The 6,120-nt window shown below is 40.6% G+C and overlaps 1 protein-coding gene and 1 long non-coding RNA gene across 2 annotated transcripts in view; both read right to left on the reverse strand.

Moving 5' to 3' along the window:
* The window catches only part of LOC127609428 (uncharacterized), a 353,255-nt gene that overhangs the window by 215,346 nt on the left and 131,789 nt on the right, over positions 1–6,120 (reverse strand). The window lies entirely within an intron of this gene.
* Positions 1–6,120, reverse strand: part of LOC127609416 (late histone H2A.2.2-like) — a 155,267-nt gene that overhangs the window by 12,110 nt on the left and 137,037 nt on the right. The window lies entirely within an intron of this gene.

The following is a 6,120-nucleotide window of genomic DNA, read 5'->3' on the forward strand; positions in this document are numbered from 1 at the left end:
CACTGCGGCTATAAATTCTCCAATGGAAGCTGTCTTATGAGAAGAGACCTGTGTACTGCTTGCAAACCGTTAATTTAGCAGAGAGTCCAACTCTCATGGTGGTAAACATCTGGAGAAGAAGTCATTTTGTTCCATTCACTGTGTGTGTGTGTGGGGGGGGGGGTCTCTTATTGACTTAACAACTACCACTGATGGACAGCCTGTAGAATATAGAGCGGAAACGCACTTTTGGACAAAAACATTGCCTAATATGGAAAGTTGTGCTCATCAATGGCAACACCTCTACTACTTTAGCTACAAATGGAAGCAACAAGTCTCAGGTGAGCCCTGAAATCCAATCGGAACTTTTGCCAGATGTTGAAAAGACGTTGGAACATTTGTCTCCAAGCACGTATTACCTTATACAACCGAGCACTCTGAAAGTTGCCACCAACAGGGTGGGCCCTGCTATAATTGTCGACCTCAAACATGGGCGTGGTTTGACATTTTGAGGGCGCCTGAAAACAGATGCTATCGCACAGCTTTGAACAGTTAATTCCATTGACTAGTAGAAGGAGGAACCAAAGTATCCCACCCTTTTGGGATGACGTGGTCCAACCTTTACTGAGCCAAGGCACATTTTGTTCGCCAAATAGTACAATTGCCCAATCAATTTTTCAACATTTGTTGAAAAAGAAGCATATAAACAACAAATTAATTCACTTAAATATTTCTCAAAACAACATGGATGGAAATTCCATTACAGTAATCCTGCTCCATGATAATAGGCATATTCGTATTGGAACTCTTAACTTAAAGTGTGTTTCCTGTGAAAGAAAGTAAGACCGTTGAATTTACAGAACGCGTGTACGTTGTGGTGAATGGTCAGGATGGTACCACCTCTGCCTCAATTTGAGCCAGAAAACCCCCTGACTATTATTTTTCATAAATGTTTTAGTCTTGTAAGTTCGTCTTACGCAAGTAATAAATCCGAATGAACCATGAATACACATGAAAAACAGTTCGACAATTTATGTAGTAAGAGTTGTTCACTCACTAAAATCATTTTGACTTGCCGTCTTGTAAACGTTCAATATAACAATTTCACAAAATTCTACAAAACCAAGTGTAGCGTAAACAAAAGTCAGTAAGTCATAAATCAGAAGACAACAACAAGGCAAACAAATCTGTGGCTTCATCACTTCAACTTGTTTTGTGAAAAAATGTTATGTAAACTTGAGAACTGCAGTTCTTAAGCACTCAAGTTCTGTAGACATTATATCAATAAATAGACAAAGTAAAATTAAACAGTTTTGCTTCTCAAATGGCAGCCTTTGCGATTTAAAAATTGCATTCTACCACACTGCAATGTGGAATTGATTTTGATTCATTCTTCAGTCCAGGTTGTCGTCAAAATGTTGATATGAACCTTCTAACGGCTAAGAAGAACTGAATCAACATCCAGAGATTCTCTTCTCAGCTTCCTCCTCAAAATACAGCTGTTCAGACAAGCAAAAAGTGGAATGCACCAAATTGAGAGACACCTGCAAAAACATCATTTTTCATCCATGAACTTTTACAAGAATAGGATGAAGTGAAGCTGGATAGGAAAAGCTGCTTTCTTGAGGAATGTTGGTCGTGATCTTTGTCTGCTACTCGCGTTCATGTCCAGCTCAGTGCTGCAGTCAATCATGGCCTGTTTCTTGGACAACGAAGCTTTTGGGCTTACGCCGGGGCCTGATTGACGGTCTGACTCGCTACACCTGCCTCAGTCTGCTTGTTCTTGTTCGCTTTCAGAATGGGTCGCTGTTTGTTTTATGTGACTGGGCTTGACATCTGCCGCAGCGATCTGGGACCCTCTCATTTTATGGTGTGACACACATACGTATCAAACTGCAATATAGTGTACTTCAGGGGACAGTTACAATGTCTAGTGTCCAAGAGGGAAGCGTTAGCCACCAGCGCTAAGCTATGTCAATGAATGTTGACACTGTCGCTTAGCAAAAGCCACAACATATGAAAGAAAAATTTTGACATGTGATAATGCAATGGATCTTAAACTCACCACCTTAAACAAAATTAAATAAAAAAGTTGTACCTCAATAAATCTTTGGAATCAAAGAGCTGAAATATACTACACCTAAAAGTTACATTGAGATTTGTAGTTGTATTGATATATATATATATATATATACAGTATATATACACACACACATACACACACACACACATCGAATTTGCAAGATTGAATTCATTCAAATAAATGTATTATGACAGCAAACAAGTCATTGTATCATATGTATCATATAGCGGCACGGTGGTCGACTGCTTAGCTCGTCCAGCTCATAGGGATGCCAGGATGGCAAAAGGAAAAAATCAGCATGCTCCTTCCTGTTCATGGATAATTACGTAAGGTGTTACTGATGAATGAGATTGAAGCAAGATGAGAGAGAGAGAGAGAGAGAGAGAGAGAGAGAGAGAGAGAGAGAGAGAGAGCAAGGATTGGGTCATTAAAAGAGGAGGAAGTGTGTGACAGTTTTTGGATAGTGGGAGGATTAGATAATGGAGGAGGGAGGCCAGAGGTCATCAACGGTCCAGTAAGTGAGCCATGATGTGTAACAGCCAATGACATGAATTGTACTGGCAGTCATCCACGGTGTATTGCGCATTGTACAGAAGTCAGTTGCCATCCGTGGAAAACGTTCCGTAAGTTGCCAGTTGCCCCAATGTAACATTTGTCGATGTGCAGTTTTAATTTCATTGTCTATTGCATTTTCATGTTTTATGTTTGATTGGCAATTTATATTGCTATTGAGTTTATTTTCAAGCAGTGTTGTGTTTTAATTACCTTTGTACATTATCATGTATCTCATGAATGCATAGTTGATATATTTGCTTTTACAATAATATTTGACTTTTTCTCTTATAATGTTGGGCGGCGCGGCGTACACTGGTTAGCTCGTCGGCTTCACGGTGCAGAGATGCAGGGTTCGATTCCGGCTTCGGCCTTCCCGTGTGGAGTTTGCATGTTCTCCCTGTACCGGCGTGGGTTTTCTCCAGGTACTCCAGTTTCCTCCCACATTCCAAAAACATGTTTGGCAGGTTGATGGAATACTCTAAATTAATTGTCCCTAGGTGTCAGTGTGAGCAAGGATGGTTGTACGTCTCTGCGTACCCTGCGATTGGCTGGCAACCGATTAAGGGTGTCCCCGCCTACTGCCCGGGGATGCCCCCCCCCCCACGCAACCCTTGTGAGGTTAAGCGGATCAGAAAATGGATGGATGGATCTTTATTGAATTAAATATATCATTTTATTTTAACACGTGGGACTGGCGGCCTCACTTCTGTGTCTATGTAATAAGAATTCCAAATGCAGGCTGTAGAACACGTAGAAGTGCACAGAACTAAAACAAATCTCACAAGCAAAGAGAAGAGCTGTTTGTTTTCTTTATTGGGAGTCATATTCTGAACATTTTACAAGCTGCTTCTGCTGCGTCCATGTTTGCACAAAGTGAGAAGAGAATGCGACACTGGAAAAACAATAAGCAGAGAACACGATTTGAAAGGCACACAAATGTGTCATCATGAATTTTCTTTGCTGTTGGTACATGCAGACACAGCGAACAAGACTTCACTTCGGCAGCAACGACGACACACACACACACACAAACACACACATACCCGCGCGCGCACACACACACTAGCACTAGGGATTGCATGACTTCACTTTTTTTTAGTCTACACTAATGTGATATAAGTCTAGTGGACGTCGACTTGTCGCTGATAATGTCACTGGTACAAAAAATATCGGTTTTAACAACTTGCACAAGAAGGAATTCTTTGCAATCATCTGTATTCACTGACAAGTGATGAATCCCAAAATTATACAGAATATATACTGTACGTTCTAACATAGGTGCCCAACCACTGGTCCGCTGGCCTTTGTGTACCAGGTCCCAAAAATAAATGACAAAACTATCAAATGTTTTGCGTTGTGATGGACTCATTCGTAGCAACAAGTCTGCCTCCTCTTCAAGCCAAAATCACATGACTAGCGATTAGTGGTTTGAACGCTGAATACTTTTTGTAGAGAACTACAATGTGATCAGTCAAATTGAAATCATTGATGGTTTTTTTTCAGCATAGTACATGACGTTTCATTCAGACATATTTCTGGCGGACTGGCAAAGAATCAAATAAAAACAAATATATTAAATACAAGGGTGGCACGGGAGGGACCGGTTTGCATGTTCGCCTCACATTGCAGAGGTGCACGGTTTGATTCCGGCTCCAGCCTTCCTGCTTGGGGTTTGCATGTTCTCCCCGTGCCGGTGTGGGTTTTGTCCGGGTACTCCGCTTCGCTCCTACATTCCCAAAAGCGGGTTAATGAAACACTTGAAATCAGGGGGCCCCGACCCTTTTTGCCCAAATATCTACTTTTCAAGCAAACCAACCTTCCGCGATCGTATGTATCATATGCGCGCATGCACGTGTATATGCGTGCACGCAGGCACACACGCATGCTATGATGAGCAACAGACATAATGGCCCCTAACATTAACGAAACGGAAGAATAAACTAGATAAAACAGTTTATGAGTCTGTGAAAAGGAAATCACCGGCTATCTTAGTGGGAGACCTGATGCGCAGGCATGGGACGCACTTTTGCAGTGTGCTAAATGCACGGATATCTCTATCGTAGCTCACGTGTACCGTTTTAAAATGCTTCTCCTCGCGCTTTACATTCTCATTCTTTGCCAACGCCATTGGTGAATTGCAGACGAAACAAACTGAATGAGTATAATAATAACCAAAAAAAAAAAGATATACTGTATATCGCAAGAGCTCTGATCGCAAGATGCAATTACAGACTGCTGACTACAACTTCCGGAGATGGAGGTCACTTGCCACGGTTAAAGGTCACCTGCTTTTTAAAATTGTATTTTATTTTTTAAATACTTTTTGAAAGTGAAACTGATGGTGTACACTGCACCCTAAGCATCCTAACACAAAAGTATATAATATTAAAAACACGCACATCGACACACAAATTGGCCAGATGGCAAAAACACATAGTGATTAGTCAACTTCAAATTTTAAATGTTGATGCAGAGTAGTTAGGACAACTTGTTGACTATTCAACTCATTGTTTAAACCCCTATTAGTGACTTTTCAGACCCATCTCACACTCGTCACACACGTCTTGTGGAGCAGGCAACAAGTCAACAAAATGGCTATAGACCCCATTAGCAACTAGTCAAAGTCCTGTTCTGAACATTACTGTTGATTGGCATAGTAGACTCATCAACTAGTCAGTTAATCGGTTCAGCCCTTCTAACCGACTAGTTGACATCCTCGAATTATTGTGGGATCGTAAAGATGAAAACCATTCAGCTAATCAATTCAACTCCCTGTGACTATTCAACGTCAAGTCATTGTGGAGTGGTAAAGTCGACAAGTCAACTAGTCGATGCAAACCCTAAGTCACAAACGCCCACACACATTCATACACACAGCTTTGTTAGTGAACAAGACTTAAGTTGTGAATGTTGCTCAGTTAACATAACGGTCAAAGAGGTAAAGTCATAACTTACTTCATGTGAGTGTGCAGCTTATCACCAAGATTAAATACACCATACGACTGCAGCCTTTAAATACATTTTAAGTTAGAGAATGGACATCTACATGGAATCGTGTCCGATCATCGTTACGTCTGCAAAGAAAAGTTTTTTTTTTTAATACAACTTTCAAGGACAACCTCAGCCTTCCTCTTGGTAGTTTTTCGTAACGATGCTTTGATTGCTGCGGTTGACTGCTGTTGCGAAATAATGTCAGATAAATGAGTAGTGTAATTCTGTTTTCCCACTGCACGGTACTTCCTTATGATTGATGCTTTTATTAGTGAACAAGTCCTAGTCAGACACTATTTAAGATGCTTAAGTAAGGTACACACATACTGATTTTTTTTAACAGCTTAACCCATGTTTTAAATGTGAGATACTCCGCAAATGATAAGGAAAAAAAATCACTAATGTGATTTTAATTGCTTCCAATGTGTGTAGTATACTCAAGATGTATGAATTCAATGTTGAACACACACAGAAGGAATTGTCACTGTAAATAGTTAACAGATTTAACCGTA

The sequence above is a fragment of the Hippocampus zosterae genome, chromosome 10, assembly GCF_025434085.1.
Source record: "Hippocampus zosterae strain Florida chromosome 10, ASM2543408v3, whole genome shotgun sequence".
NCBI classification, from domain to species: Eukaryota; Metazoa; Chordata; class Actinopteri; order Syngnathiformes; family Syngnathidae; genus Hippocampus; species Hippocampus zosterae.